Here is a 17449-nt window from a genome sequence, read left to right on the forward strand (position 1 = left end):
TAGATTTTCAACTGCCCTGTAAGACTGCAATGTACTGCTAGCACTGAGCTTGTAGACTCAAAGTTTAACCTTTTGTTGTTATTCAGTCATTTCAGTCTCTTTGTGACCTCATTTGGGGTTTTCCTGGCAAAGATATTGGAATAGTTTGCCATTATTTTATAGAAGAAGAAACTCAGAATCTGACTTCTTCTAGGTTGCAGAGATATTAGTGGAGCCAAGAAGAGAACTCAAGTATGTTACCTTCTTATTATCTGTTGATTTTCTGTCATCATGTTGTTCAGTCATTTTTCAGTCATGTCTCACTCTGATCCCCATTTGGGATTTTCTTAGCAAAGTTAGTGCAGTGATTTCCCATTTCCTTCTCCAGGTCATTCTACGGATGAAAAAACTAAGGCAAACAGTTTTAAGTGAATTGTCCAGGGTCACACAACCAACAAGTGGCTGAGACTAGATTTGACTCAGGTTTTCTTAATTCCAGGTCATCTAGTTGCCATTTAAAACTTTCAATGTAATTAAGAGAAGTAAAATTTTGATCAGGGCCCATTGTCCTTTCTCCATCTACTCATTTATTATGATTGAATTAGATCTTGGGAAGGCCCCGGGGAAGGGGGATGGACTTTTATATAAATGATTGATTAGGTCACACAATCGATCAAATTCAATCATTAACATAGTCAAAATATCAAAACACCGATAATTTTTCATCACCAGGGCAAAGCCTTGGAAAAATGGCAAACCACACTTCAATAGCTTTGTCAAGAAAAACCCCAAATGGGACACAACCAAGAAAACTCAAGCCTGAATGGCCAAAGGGAAGAGGTATGCTGAACTTGGAGTTCAAAGGACCCCAGTTGGACTCCTGCCTCCAAGTGGCAATTACTTAATCTCTTCATCAGTTTCCTCAATTGTAAAATAGTCCTTCCTCAGAGAGTTTTTCGTGAGAATCAAATGAGATAACATATGTAAAGTGCTTTGCAAACTTTCAAATACTATGTAAATGTTAGTAACTGTTTAGTTGGGAGAGTTTTTTGTTCTGTTTGGAGTGAGGGGAGCCAAGGTGAGAAGTTTGTGATGAAAAAACAAATGAGGAATGCTAAAATGTTGAAATTTTTCTTTGAGTCAAATTTAAGAATTTGGGTACATATATATTTGAATCTAGTATTATTTAATCTTTGGCTTTCCAGCAACGATTTTTTCATATTAGCAAAATCTTGACTAAAGGTTACTGGTTAACTAGTTGACTATAATTCCCTATCCTGGCAACCAGAGAAATCTCACTTCTGATAGGGCCTTAATCCCTACAAGTTTAAAATTTGCTCAATTTTTAAAGTGAAAACCTAGTGAAGCCCTTTATCTCTTCATGTCCTCATGATGCAACAACCTCTTAACTTTTCTCATTGCCTTCAGTCTCACCCTGCTCTAATCTAGACTACATACAAACTACCTGATTAAACTTCTTAATGTACAGCTCAGGTCATGTTCTTACCCTGCCCCTCAAACTTCCCTATTGCCCTCAGGATTAAAACCAAATGTTATAACCTATCTATTTAAGGCCTTCCACAATCTATCATCAACCTGGGTTTCTAACCCTATGTCTCTACAAAGGTCAGCCTACCAAAATAGAGAGAATGCAGGATTTTGAGTTAGGAAAACCAGCTTCAAATCCTACACCAGACACTTAAAAAAGCTGTGTCATCCAGCCCAAGTTTTCCCAGATATAAAATGGAGATAAAAATATGTTGCTAGGATCAAATGAGATAATGTATGTTAAATACCTTACAAACCTTTAAGTGCTATTATAAACATTAGCTATTATTACTTCACACCAGCCCAGCTTTCTGTGCAAACTAGTTGATCCATTCACAATTGGCAAGGAATAGCCTGGGAATTTTTACTTTCCTGATTTTCAAAGAACTATTCTTTCTTCATGGGTTGAATGTCCCTTTCCTATCTACCCTTTTTCATCTTGTCAAAACTTTAAGGTTCTGCTACCTTCTCCTTTATATAAAGCTTTTTCTGACTGCTAGCTCAAACTGACCTTGGCCTATTTTGAAACAGGACTAGAAAAAGATATGTCTACACTATCCACACTGCCTTTGACCTTTATCATATAATACTGGATTTGTTAGTGTGTTTTTATATGTGTATCGCTCCTCTCTTCTCCAACCAGATGCAAATTCCCTAACCATAGGAATCGTATCTTGAACACATTTCTTTGTAACCACCAGAGATAATAACCCACAGACTGACATACTGGACAAAAATATTGCTTGATGGACCTTCATAATCTGAGAAATCACTAATATTCTCTACTTTTTGTTGATTATTGTTCCAGTGACCCAAGTTTATTCTTAACTCTTCACCACCACCCCCTCCCCCTTATCTCCACTAATAGTTACCACTTTTGTTCAGGCCCTGTTACTATTGCCTGGATTACTGTTATAGTCTCTTTGGTCCCCAGATTCAAGACACACATACAACGTACTCCATAGAATCTCCTCAGAGATTAAGCATAGATCTAACCATTCCCCTGCTCACTAAACTCCAGCATTTATCTGTTTCCTTTAGAATCAAGTATAAACTCCTCTGTTTGACATTTAAACCTCTTCACAATCTGGCTCTTTTATACCTTTCCAGCCTTTTAATATTACTCTCCTACTCACATTTTTTGATCCAATCATACTGGATTAACCTCTATCCTACACATAAGCCATTCCATTTTCCCTCTCCCTATCTCTGTCCCCATGCCTGGAATGTATGTCTTCTTTATTTCTTTAGGTCTAAACTCACTACTTTCTACACAAAGCCTCCTCCTCCATTAGAATATAAGCTTCTTGAAAAGGACTTTTTTTATTATTATTGCAGATTGGAATAATGATTAATACATTTAGTAAACACTTAAATACTTCTTGACTAATAAATGGTCAACTGTATTCTTCATTTGCACATTATCTGGCAGCAGATAAAATGTTAAATTTTGCCCAAGATTACAAAGCCTTGGGAAAGGAATCGAAAACCAAAAGGGCATAGATGATAGAAAAGGAAAAAACAAATCATTTAAGAAGTTTACATGATGTCCCAAAAGTCATTGTGTTATGTGACTATTTGTCTAAGACTATGGACTCTAAAAGAAAAATCTGATGTCACTTAAAATATAGAAATCAAATATTCCTAGCTGGTCATGGAATAAACCTACTAATGAAGACTAGTAATAATATACTTCCCTAGCATACTGCAACTCTTAATTAAAAGGGCTTTGAAATAAAATGGTGAGAACATTCCCTAAGCTAGATATGACAAAGGATAGGTAACAGTAAAAGATGAAAATCAGTTAAAACATCCGCAAATTCACAGAAAATGAGGTCCAAAACAAAAAATAATAATAATAATAATAGTAATCATTAAGACACAGACCCATGACCTCAATAGTCTTTGAATGAAAGAATAAAGTTTAAGCAACAACAATATAAGCTAGAAATACTAATGCAAGATGGGAAATTTGACCTCATGAATATCACAGAAACGTGAAGTGATAAAAAATGTAGGATATATGTTATTAAAAAAAGAAAAGTAATAGATTAAAGGAAGAGGGAGTAACATTGTTTATGAAAAAGGAATATTCATTCATGCCAAAATGACAAAGTGAAGAAAGAACCCTCTGAAGTCCTCCCAAAATCCTTTCCAAACGACTAGGAAAGCTGCCTCAGAATTGATCTAGGAACAGAGAAGCAGCTTACCAGCCCAGCAGAAAGTTGTCTTTCTGGGTGGGAAGCAACAGCCCTAGCCAACCTCACAGCAGAGGCCTTGCAGCAGGCCCCCAGCCTGGGGCAATCCATCAGCAAGATCTCACTCTCTCACAAATCCTTGTAGAGAAGTCTGTGCAGTACAATCAGGTCCTACTCTAGTGTCCCCAATCCCAGGGCAAGCCACCAGCCAGGCCTTGACCTTGTTGCTGACCAGTAGTGAAACACTGCCCTGGAGGAGGACAACAGCAAGACTCTGCCCAAGGGGCCTACTAGCAGAAACACTTTGTTTCCATAGCAATGCAGCAACAGGACCCCATCCCTGGAGCAAGCCAACAGCCATAACTCACACCTAGGGAAGTCAATTTATCTATCCCATATAGGAAAACCTATCCTTCAGAGAAAGCAAGTACTAAACCTGGAAGCCCAGTGAAAGCCAGCAGGAAGACCCAGAGCCCTGACACAAAAAGCTTAGGACAGAGCAGGGCCAGAGTCCAATTCTCACATAAAAACACCAAGTAATTTTGAAAGATAATGGAAAAATAAACAAAAAACCCAAAACAAAACAAAAAAAGGAGCTTGACCATAAAATGTTAATATAGCGATAAAGGACCATCAGAGCATAAACTTAGCAGAAGATATTAGTGTCAAAATGACTATTATGTGAAGCCTCAAAGAAAAATGTAATTTGGTCCCAGTCCCAAAAAGAATTCCTGAAAGAGCTTGAAAAGAATTTTTTTTGGTTTGAAAACCCAAATCTATATTACCTTTCATATTCTTTTTTTATAGGTTAAATGTATGCAATTCTTTTCTATTTTAAAAAAATTTTAATAGTATTTTATTTTTCTAAATACATGCAAATATTCTTGGCAAAACCTTGTATTCCAAAGTTTTCACTCTCTCTCCCTCCTCTCTTCCCCTAGTGAGCATGCAATCCAATATAAGTTAAACATGTGCAATTCTTCTAAACATATTTCCATATTATAGAAGAAAATTCAGACCAAAAGTGTTGGAATCCTTACAAACTGCTAACTAATTAGAGTTGATCTAATCTTACAAGAAGATGTTTTGGGCAGAACCTGAAACAAGGTACTAAGTAGAACTAATTAGTACAATGCTTGTGTTTGCACCTTTACTCATTGGAGTTCACAAGTATGCCAGCTTCACAAAGTAAACTTTGTAACTTTGGGAATTCACACCTCCCTTAAAGCTCTTTGGGCCAGAGAGCACTATGGGAGGTGTGAACACAAAGGTGTAAACACAAGCATTGTACTACTTAGTTCTACTTAGTACCTTGTTTCAGGTTCTGGCCAAAATCTTCTTGTAAGATTAGATCAACTCTAATTAGTTAGCAGTTTGTAAGGATTCCAACACAAAAGAGAAAAAAAAAAAAAAACAAGAAATAAAGAACCGAACAAACAAAAAAGGTGAAAATACTATGCTTTAATCCACATTCATTCTTCATGGTTCTCTCTCTGAATAGGAAGGGCATTTTCCACCCCAAATCTATTTAGAATTGTGTTGACTCACATGATTGCTGAAAAAACCCAAGTCCATCATAGTTGATCATCACATAATCTTGTTATTACTGTTTACATGGTTTATTTAGTTCTGTGCTCACTTCACTCAGCGTCAGTTCATGTAGATCTTTTCAGTCTTTTCTGAAATCAACCTGTTCATCATTTCTTATAGACCAATAATATTTTATTACCTTCATATACCATAACTTACTCAGCCATTTCCTAATTGATGGGCATCCACTGAATTTCCAGTTCCTTGCCACAACAAAAAGAAAAACTGCTACAAAATTTATACATACGTAGGTCCTTTTCCTTCTTTTTATGATCACTTTGAGATACAGACCCAGTAGAGACACTGCTGGATCACAATTTGATAGCCCTTTGAGCATAGTTCCATAGAACTCCAGAATGGTTAGATCATTTCACAACTTCAACAACAATGCATTAATGTTCCAGTTTTCCCACATCTGCTCCAACATTTATTATTTTTCCTATCAATTTAGAGAATCTGAGAGGTGTGAAGAAGTACTTCAAAATTGTCTTCATTTGTATTTCTCTAATTAATGGTGGATATAGAGCATTTTTAAAAGGTATTTAAAAGCAAATTAAAGAAGTAGAAGAAAAATTGGGAAAAGAAATGGGAATAATGAAAGAGAATGATAGAAAAATAACATGGGAAAAGATAGGCAAAAATTTGCTGAGGAAAGTAACTCAAAAAAAAAAAAAAAAAAAAAAAAAGCCAAATGGGAAAGGAAGTTAAAAAAAAAGCTCCCTGAAGGATTCTTTAAAAAATAAAACTGAAGAAGTAGAAAGTAATGATGCTTGCAGAAACTCAGAACAAATTAAAAAGGAGAAAAAAGAAAAGAAAATGTGCAATTTCTTACTGGAAATATAACTGACCAAAAAAATAGAGCTATCTGGCATAATGGATTAGACTACTAGCCCTGAAGTCAGGATGACTTGAATTCAAATCTGGTCTCAGATCCTTAACACTTCCTAGCTGTGTGACTTTGGGCAAGTCATTTAACCCCAATCACCTCAGGGGGGAAAAACAGATCTAGAAGAGAAATTATAGGAATTATTGAACTACATGAAAGACATTTAAAAAAAAAAAAAAAGGCCTAAAATTATCAAAGAAAACTTCCCTGAAATATTAGTACTGGAGGGCAAAATAGAAATTGAAAGACTATACCAATAACCACCTGAAAGAGATCACAAAATAAAAACTCCCAGCTCAAAGTTCAAAGATCAAAGAAGGAAAATTCCAAGCAACCAAAAAGAAACAGTTCAAATATATGGAACTACAGTCAGTATTACACAGGATTTGGTAGCTTCCACATTAAAGAACTGGAGGACTTATGATATAACATACCAAAAGACAAAGGAGTTAGGATTACAACCAAGAATCACCTACTCAGCAAAATTTAATCTCTTTCAGGGCAGGAAATGGATATTTAATGAAATAAAGGACTTTCAAACACTTCTAATTAAAACCTTGACCTCCAGATACAAGACTCAAGGGAAACATAAAAAGGTAAAAAAGAAACAACAAAGAAAAAAATAATAAATTCAACAAGATTAAGCTGTTTATATTTCAATATGGCAAGATAATATTTGTAACTCATAACTTTATTACTATAAAAGCAATTAGATAGATTATTTATAGACAGAAGGTGTTAATATTTATGACTTTAATGAGATGATGTCCCCCTCTCCCGAAAAAATAAATAAATAATTGAGAAAGAAAATTGCACAGGAAGAAAATGGAAGGAGATTGAATGAGGAAAATTATTCCACATAAAAGAGCCATGAAAGAGCTGTTATCATGGAAGAGAAGAACAGGGATGGTAGACAAACCTCACTGTCATTACAACTAACAAAAAGAAGAAATAACATACACATTCAATTGGATATAAAAATCTTACTTAATTTTGATTATATTAAGTTAAAAAGTTTTTGTACACATTCTAACCATAAACATGAACGGGGTAAACTCCCCCATAAAGAGGAAGCGGTTAGCAGAATGGATTAAAAGCCAGAATCCTACAATATGTTGTTTACAGGAAACACACCTGAAGCGGGGAGATACATGCAGGTTAAAGGTAAAAGGTTGGAGCAAAATCTACTATGCTTCAGGTGAAGTCAAAAAAGCAGGGGTAGCCATCCTGATCTCAGATCAAGCTAAAGCAAAAATTGATCTAATTAAAAGAGATAAGGAAGGGCACTATATCTTGCTAAAGGGTAGCATGGATAATGAAGCACTATCTATATTAAACATATATGCACCAAGTGGGGTAGCATCTAAATTCTTAAAAGAGAAACTAAGAGAGCTGCAAGAAGAAATAGACAGTAAAACTATAATAGTGGGAGATCTTAACCTTGCACTCTCAGAATTAGATAAATCAAACCACAAAATAAATAAGAAAGAAGTCAAAGAGGTAAATAGAATACTAGAAAAGTTAGATATGATAGATCTCTGGAGAAAATGTAATGGAGACAGAAAGGAATACACTTTCTTTTCAGCAGTTCATGGAACCTATACAAAAATTGACCATATATTAGGACATAAAAACCTCAAACTCAAATGCAGTAAGGCAGAAATAGTAAATGCATCCTTTTCAGACCACGATGCAATGAAAATTACATTCAACAAAAAACCAGGGGGAAGTAGACCAAAAAATAATTGGAAACTAAATAATCTCATACTAAAGAATGATTGGGTGAAACAGCAAATCATAGACATAATTAATAACTTCACCCAAGAAAACGATAATAATGAGACATCATACCAAAATGTATGGGATGCAGCCAAAGCGGTAATAAGGGGAAATGTCATATCTCTAGAGGCCTATTTGTATAAAATAGAGAAAGAGAAGGTCAATGAATTGGGTTTGCAACTAAAAATGCTAGAAAAGGAACAAATTAAAAACCCCCAGTCAAACACTAAACTTGAAATTCTAAAAATAAAAGGTGAGATCAATAAAATTGAAAGTAAAAAAACTATTGAATTGATTAATAAAACTAAGAGTTGGTTCTATGAAAAAACCAACAAAATAGACAAACCCTTAGTAAATCTGATTAAAAAAAGGAAAGAGGAAAATCAAATTGTTAGTCTTAAAAATGAAAAGGGAGAACTCACCACTAACGAAGAGGAAATTAGAGCAATAATTAGGAGTTACTTTGCCCAACTTTATGCCAATAAATTCGACAACTTAAATGAAATAGAAAAATACCTCCAAAAATATAGCTTGCCCAAACTAACAGAGGAAGAAGTAAATATCCTAAACAGTCCCATCTCAAAAAAAGAAATAGAACAAATTATCAATCAACTCCCTAAGAAAAAATCCCCAGGACCAGATGGATTTACATGTGAATTCTACCAAACATTTAAAGAACAATTAACTCCAATGTTATATAAACTATTTGAAAAAATAGGGATTGAAGGAGTCCTACCAAACTCCTTTTATGACACAGACATGGTACTGATACCTAAACCAGGTAGGCTGAAAACAGAGAAAGAAAATTATAGACCAATCTCCCTAATGAATATTGATGCTAAAATCTTAAATAAAATATTAGCAAAAAGATTACAGAAAATCGTCACCAGGATAATACACTATGACCAAGTAGGATTTATACCAGAAATGCAGGGCTGGTTCAATATTAGGAAAACTATTAGCATAATTGACTATATCAATAACCAACCAAACAAAAACCGTATAATCATCTCAATAGATGCAGAAAAAGCATTTGATAAAATCCAACATCCATTCCTAATAAAAACACTTGAGAGCATAGGAATAAATGGACTTTTCCTTAAAATAGTCAGGAGCATATATTTAAAACCATCAGTAAGCATCATATGCAATGGGGAAAAACTGGAACCTTTCCCAGTAAGATCTGGAGTGAAGCAAGGTTGCCCACTATCACCATTATTATTTAATATCGTATTAGAAACACTAGCCTCGGCAATAAGAGTCGAGAAAGATATTAAAGGAATTAGAGTAGGCAATGAGGAAACCAAACTATCACTCTTTGCAGATGATATGATGGTATACCTAGAGAACCCCAGAGATTCTACTAAAAAGCTATTGGAAATAATTCATAATTTTAGCAAAGTAGCTGGCTACAAAATAAATCCCCATAAATCCTCAGCATTTTTATACATCACCAACAAAACCCAACAGCAAGAGATACAAAGAGAAATTCCATTCAGAATAACTGTTGATACCATAAAATATTTGGGAATCTATCTACCAAAGGAAAGTCAGGAATTATATGAGCAAAATTATAAAAAAGTCTCCACACAAATAAAGTCAGACTTAAATAATTGGAAAAATATTAAGTGCTCTTGGATCGGCCGAGCGAACATAATAAAGATGACAATACTCCCTAAACTAATCTATTTATTTAGTGCTATACCAATCAGACTTCCAAGAAAATATTTTATTGATCTAGAAAAAATAACAACAAAATTCATATGGAACAATAAAAAGTCGAGAATCTCAAGGGAATTAATGAAAAAAAAATCAAATGAAGGTGGCCTAGCTGTACCTGATCTAAAATTATATTATAAAGCAGCAGTCACCAAAACCATTTGGTATTGGCTAAGAAATAGATTAGTGGATCAGTGGAAAAGGCTAGGTTCACAAGACAGAATAGTCAACTATAGCAATCTAGTGTTTGACAAACCCAAAGCCCCTAACTTCTGGGAAAAGAATTCATTATTTGATAAAAACTGCTGGGATAGTTGGAAATTAGTATGGCAGAAATTAGGCATGGACCCACACTTAACACCATATACCAAGATAAGATCAAAATGGGTCCATGACCTAGGCATAAAGAACGAGATTATAAATAAATTAGAGGAACATAGAATAGTTTATCTCTCAGACTTGTGGAGGAGAAAGAAATTTGTGACCAAAGATGAACTAGAGACCATTACTGATCACAAAATAGAAAATTTTGATTACATCAAATTAAAAAGCCTTTGTACAAATAAAACTAATGCAAACAAGATTAGAAGGGAAGCAACAAACTGGGAAAACATTTTCACAGTTAAAGGTCCTGATAAAGGCCTCATTTCCAAAATATATAGAGAACTGACTCAAATTTATAAGAAATCAAGCCATTCTCCAATTGATAAATGGTCAAAGGATATGAACAGACAATTTTCAGAGGATGAAATTGAAACTATTACCACTCATATGAAAGAGTGTTCCAAATCATTATTGATCAGAGAAATGCAAATTAAGACAACTCTGAGATATCACTACACACCTGTCATATTGGCTAAGATGACAGGAAAAAATAATGATGAATGTTGGAGGGGATGCGGGAAAACTGGGACACTAATGCATTGTTGGTGGAGTTGTGAACGAATCCAACCATTCTGGAGAGCAATCTGGAATTATGCCCAAAAAATTATCAAATTGTGCATACCCTTTGATCCAGCAGTGTTTCTATTGGGCTTATATCCCAAAGAAATACTAAAGAAGGGAAAGGGACCTGTTTGTGCCAAAATGTTTGTAGCAGCCCTGTTTGTAGTGGCTAGAAACTGGAAAATGAATGGATGCCCATCAATTGGAGAATGACTGGGTAAATTGTGGTATATGAATGTTATGGAATATTATTGTTCTGTAAGAAATGACCAGCAGGATGAATACAGAGAGGACTGGCGAGACTTACATGAACTGATGCTAAGTGAAATGAGCAGAACCAGGAGATCATTATACACTTCGACAATGATATTGTATGAGGACATATTTTGATGGAAGTGGATTTCTTTGACAAAGAGACCTGAGTTTCAATTGATAAATGACGGACAAAAGCAGCTACACCCAAAGAAAGAACACTGGGAAACGAATGTGAACTATCTGCATTTTTGTTTTTCTTCCCCGGTTATTTATACCTTCTGAATCCAATTCTCCCTATGCAACAAGAGAATTGTTCGGTTCTGCAAACATATATTATATCTAGGATATACTGCAACATATCCAACATATAAAGGACTGCTTGCCATCTAGGGGAGGGGGTGGAGGGAGGGAGGGAAAAAAAAATCGGAACAGAAATGAGTGTCAATATAAAGTAATTATTAAATAAAAATTTAAAAAAAAAGTTTTTGTACAAACAAAACTAATGCAGACAAGATTAGAAGAGAAACTGGGAAAACATTTTTACATTCAAAGATTCTGATAATGGCCTTATTTCTAAAATATATGGAGAACTGACTCAAATTTATAAGAATTCAAGCCATTCTCCAATTGATAAATGATCAGAGGATATGAACAACTTTCAGATGAAGTTCTAGTCATATGCAAAGGTGCTCCAAATCACTATTGATCAGAGAAATACAAAATTAAGACAACTCTGAGATACCACACATCCCTCAGATTGGCTAAAACAACAACAACAACAAAAAGATAATGATGAATATTGGACAGGATATATGGAAAAACTGGGACACTGATACATTGTTGGTGAACTGTGAACGGATGCAACCAATCTAGAGAGCAATTTGGAACTATGCTCAAAAAGTTATACCCTTTAATCCAGTAGTGTTTCTACTGGGCTTATATCCCAAAGAGATCTTAAAGGAAGGAAAGGGACCTATATGTGCAAAACTGTTTGTGGCAGGTCTCTTTGTAGTATTCTAGAAACTGGAAACTGAGTGGATGCCCATCAATTGGAGAAGCGCTGAAGAAGTTATGGTATAGGAATGTTATGAAATATTATTGTTCTGTAAGAAATGACCAGCAGGATAATTTCAGATAGGCCTAGAGAAACTCACATGAACTGATGCTAAGTGACATTAGCAGAACCAGGAGATCATTATATATGGCAACATATATATATGATGATCAATTCTGATGGACATGATCTTGTAATGAAGAGAGCTTTTTACACCCAAAATGAGGACTATGGAACTGAATGTGATTCACAACATAGCATTTTCACTTTTTTCATTGTTGCTTGCTTGCATTTTACTCTGCTTTTTCTTTTTTTAAAACTGGTTTAATTTGATTTTTCTTATGTAGCACAATAATTGTATAAATATGGCTTTAACATATATTTCTACCATGTTTAACGTATATTGGACTACTTGCCATCTAGGGAAGGGCATAGGGGAAGGGAGGGAAAATTGGAACACAAGGTTTTGCAAGGGCTAATGTTAAAGAATTGTCCATGCATGTGTTTTTTAAAAATAAAAAGCTTAAATAAATAAATGAAGTTGATTTCCAAGGGGGAAAAAAAAGAAATCTATCTTACTCTATAAGGAAATAAAAAAAGATGAGGATAATGGGGGAGGTAAGGCTGAAGGGAGGTAAGGGAAGATATCTTGGGGAAGATGGTGATCAAATGTAAATCACTTGTGAGTAGGGAAAGGGTGATGTATAAGAAAGAGGGGGATAAACAAGTGAAAAATAGCATAGAGTGACATACACAATTATCATAGCTATAAATGTGAAAGGGATGAACTCACCCATAAAATGGAATTGAAATGTTTTAAATAGCAGAATCTGATAACAATATGTTGTTTATAAGAAACTCATTTGAAGCAAAGAGATATATACACAGGGTAAATGGTTAAGAGGCTGGAGCAGAATCTATTATGCTTCATCTGAAGTAAAGAAAACAGGGGTAACAATCATGATCTCAGACACAGTAAAAGCAAAAATAGACCTAATTAAAAGAGATAAATAAGGAAACTATGCCTTTCTGAAAGAGATCAAAGACAATAAAGTAATATTAATACTAAATATATATGCACCCAATGTGATGGTTTCTAAGTTTTTGAAGAAGTTGAATGAGTAACAGAAGGAAAATTATAATACAACTGTACTAATGGGATATCTTAACTCTCCCCTCTCAGAACTACATAAATCTAAACAAAAAATTAACAAGAAAAAAGTTATGGAGGGGAATAAATTCTGAAAAAATCAGATATGACAGATCTCTAGAGAAAACTGAATAAAAATAAGAATAAAAAGGAATAATTTTTCCCAACATTAAATGGTACCTACACAAAAACTGATCATGTCTTAATAAAGACATAAAAACCTCACAACCAAATGAAGAAAAACAGAAATAGTAAATGTATCCTCACAGTGTAATAAAAAAGTATATTAAATAGTGGGCTTTGGAAAAAAGAGATTAAAAATTAATTGGAAACTAGGTAATCTAAACAAGTGGATCAAAAAAATGAATCACTGAAAAAAAACTCAGTAATTTCATTAAAGAAAATGACAATGGGACAACATACTAAAATTTATGGTATACAGCCAAAGCAGTATTTTGGGGAAATTTTATTTCTCTAATTGCTTGGATCAATACAATTGGGGGGGAGGAGGAAGGGGGAAGCAGATGAATGAATTGGGCATGCAATGAAAAGACTAGGAAAAGAACAAACTAAAAATCCCCAATTAAACACCAAATTGGAAATCCTGAAAATCAAAGGATAGATTTGCAAAATTAAAAATAAAATTAAAAACCACTAAAATAACAAACAAAATGAGAAGCTGGTTTTATGAAAAAATCAACAACACAATAAAATGGATAAATTATTAATTAATTTGATTTTTAAAAGGAAAGAAAAAAAATCAGATCATTAGTATCAAAAATGAAACGGGTAAATTCATCTTTTGAAAAATTAAAGTGATGTGTACAGTATTTCTCCTGGGAACTCAAAACTTTAAATAAAAATATTTTTAAATTGAGAAAAACAAAGGTATATTTATTGGAGGAAGCCCAGAAATCAGTTGAGGAAGACATGGCAGAGAAGCTTTGGGAGAAAAAGAAGTGATTCAGTTAGAATATCACAATCCAACCACACAGAAGAGAAAGCAAATGTTCAGAAAACATTAAAAGCATGGCAGGGAAAGGCATGCTCTAATAGTGATGGGCAATTCAATTATATTGACATCTGCTAAAGCACACTGTTTGCCCAAATCAGAACAGCTAATACTTTCTTGATGTGGTGACAATTTCATCCTTCAAAATGGGGAGGAACCAATAAAGTGAACTTGTATTTTGGATCTAATTCTCATGAAGAGAGAGGAGCTAACCTCAGGGATGGAAACAGTGGGAGCCTCAGGAAAAGTGATCACTTTTTCCCAGATTTACAACAAAAAAAAAGCTGGAGTAAGCTACTAGAACCTATATTTCATAGAAACCTCAGGCCCTAAAAATATACAGAGAATTTCAGCCCAGGAGGGATAGACATGACTAAAATGAAATTCAAAAAATACAGTGGGAAATAATTCTGATAGGTGATAAGCACTGTGCCTGACATGTGCTTGGTTGCTTAATGTTGATTGGTTGGTTGAAGAGGGGGAAACTGTCTTTAGTGGTTGGTTGAAGAGGGGGAAACTGTCTTTAGAGACTACTGAGCATGCATATGGAACTCACCAACCAACTTAGGTTTTTTAAAAGGTAGGTAGAAAAGGTGGAAACCAGGGCAGGTATCAGAGGAGGAATACAAAAGCATGACATAGTCCCATATAAAATGGTGCTGAAGTGCTGAATCCAGCAAGAAAAATTAAGGACCATAATAAGATTTTTAAGTTTAATGGGGGGAAAAATATCAAATACAGACAAAGGACTGTTGCTTAGGTTGAATGGAATGATGATGATTTAACAAGAGATAAGAAAGCAGAACTATTCAATTTCTATTTTGTTCCCATTAGTGAAAGCTGGGGCACAATGCATAGAGAGCATTGTGCTTGGAGAGTCAGGAAAACCTGAGTTTAGATCTTCTCACAGATTAGCTCAATTTGCCTTAAGTTTTTCATTTGTAAAGTTTGTGTAATGATATCATGGACCTCTCAAGGTTGTTATGAGGATCAAAAAAGATACTATTTGTTTATCAGAGTGTCTGGCACATAATAGACATTATATAAATTCTTATGTTTCCTCTGCCAAGGAGAGTATAAGCACTGGAAGGAACAACAACAACAAAAATAGTTATTGGAGAGTAGATATCCAATATAAGTAGATAGGCAAGTCTATACCAAAAATATCAAAAATAGCTGATTGATTGCCCTATACCAAAAAATAATCAGAAAGCATCCCAAAATAGATGAAGATGTAGCTTGAAAATATTTAACAAAATAAACAGAAATAATATGATTATTTCAATAGATGCAGAAAAAGCCTTTGACAAAATACAGCATTCATTCCTAATAAAACTACTAGAAAGCATAGAAGTAAATGGAGTTTTCCTCAAAATGAATAAAGTAACATCGGCAAATAGTATCTGTGATAGGGGCAAGTTAGAAGCCTTCTCAGTACAATCAGAGGAAAAGCAAGGATGCCCATTATCACCGCTATTATTTAATATTGTACTAGAACCAAAGCCTATCAATTGGGGAATGGCTGAATAAATTATGGTATATGAATGTTATGGAATCTTCAGAAAACCTGGAAAGACTTATATAAATAAACTGATGCTAAGTGAAGTGATGTGATGATCAGCTATTAGCTCTTTTTAGCAATGTGATAAACTGAGACAATTACAATAGACTTGGAATGGAAAATACCATCCACATCCAGAGGGATAACTATGGAGACTGAATGTGGATTGAAGCATAGTATTTTTACCTTTTATTTGTTTATTTGCTTTTCTTGTATGACAAGACAAATATGGAAATATGTTTAAAAAGATTGTATAACCCATATCAGATTGCTTGCCATGTTGGAGAGTGAGGAGGTAAGGGAGAAAAGGAGAGAAAATTTGGAATGCAAAATCTTATAAAAATGAATGTTGAAAACTATCTTTACATGTATTAGAAAAATAAAATACTATTGAGAAAAAACCATTGTATTAGAAATATTAGCTATAGTTAAAAGAATTAAAATAGATAATGAGGAAACAACACTAGAACTCTTTGCAGATAATATGATATATTTACAAAATCCTAGCGAATATACTAAAAACTACTTGAAATAATTAACAACTTAACTAATTGACTAATTAATGCTGTTAGCTAATTAACAGCAGCAAGAAATAGAAAGAGAAAAAAACTTATAGACAACATAAAGTACTTAGTAGAGTTCCTGTCAAGACAAACCCAGGAACTATATGAATACATTTATAAAATTATTCACACAAATAATGTCAAGTCAATTTGGTAAATCAAGCCAAAATAATAAAAAATGACAGTTCTTCCTAAATTAATGTATTTATTCAGTGCCATAGTAATCAAACTATCAAAAAATTATTTTCTGGAGCTAGGAAAAAAAAATAATAAAATTCACCTGGAAGATCAAAAACTCAAAGATATCAAGGAATAAGCAATAACAGGTCTCAAATTATATTAAAAAGTAGTAATCATCAAAACAATCTGGTACTGGCTAAGAACTAAGAGTGGTGAATGAGTGGAATAGATTAGGTTTATACAAATTGCATTATAGTAAATGACCATAGTATTCTGCTATGTGATAAACCCAAAGATCCAAATTTTAAAACAAAAACTTATTATTTGGCAAAAAATACTTGAAAAACTGAAAAACTGTATGGCAGAAACTAAATATAGGTCAACATCTCATAAGTATATCAAGATAAGGCAAAAATAAGTACATGATTTACACATAAAAGGTAATACCATGAGCAAATTAAGAGCGTATGGAATAGTTTATCAGATTGATAGATAAAGAAATAATTTAAGACCAAAGAAAACATAGAGAGCACTATAAAATGTCAAACAGATAATTTTAATTATATAAAATTTAAAAGTTTCTTGCACAAACAAATCCAATGCAACCAAAAAAGGAAAGCTGAAAAGAAGAGGGGAGATTTGCAACAAGTATCTCTGATAAAGGCCTCCTTTCTCATAATAGGTAGAGAGAACCTGAGTTAAACTTACAAAATAGAAATCATTCTCCATTTGATTGATGGTTTATGAACAGGCAGTTTTCAGATTAAGAAATCAAAACTATCTATAGTCAAATAAAAAAAGTTTTAAATCACTGTTGATCATAGAAATGTAAATTAAAACAACTCTGAGGTATCACCTCACAACAATCAGAAAGGCTAAGGTAATACTCAAAAAAATGTTGGTGTTAGAGGGGATGTGGGGGAAATGGGACACTAATTCATTGTTGGTGGAGTTGTGAACTGACCTAACTATTCTGAAGATAAATTTGAAACTGTGCCCAAAGAGCTATCAAATTACATGAGCCCTTAGA

The 17449-nt window shown here is 33.9% G+C and overlaps 1 protein-coding gene across 1 annotated transcript in view; it reads left to right on the top strand.

The window, feature by feature from the left end:
• The first annotated feature begins 211 nt into the window (after window positions 1–211).
• The window catches only part of KLF5 (KLF transcription factor 5), a 77061-nt gene continuing 59823 nt past the window's right edge, over window positions 212–17449 (top strand). Inside the window, exon 1 of the mRNA XM_051983921.1 lies at window positions 212–231. The gene's annotated coding sequence lies outside the window, so the exon portion shown is untranslated. The remainder of the gene's footprint in view (window positions 232–17449) is intronic.

The sequence above is a fragment of the Antechinus flavipes genome, chromosome 3 (genome assembly GCF_016432865.1).
Source record: "Antechinus flavipes isolate AdamAnt ecotype Samford, QLD, Australia chromosome 3, AdamAnt_v2, whole genome shotgun sequence".
Lineage (NCBI taxonomy): Eukaryota > Metazoa > Chordata > Mammalia > Dasyuromorphia > Dasyuridae > Antechinus > Antechinus flavipes.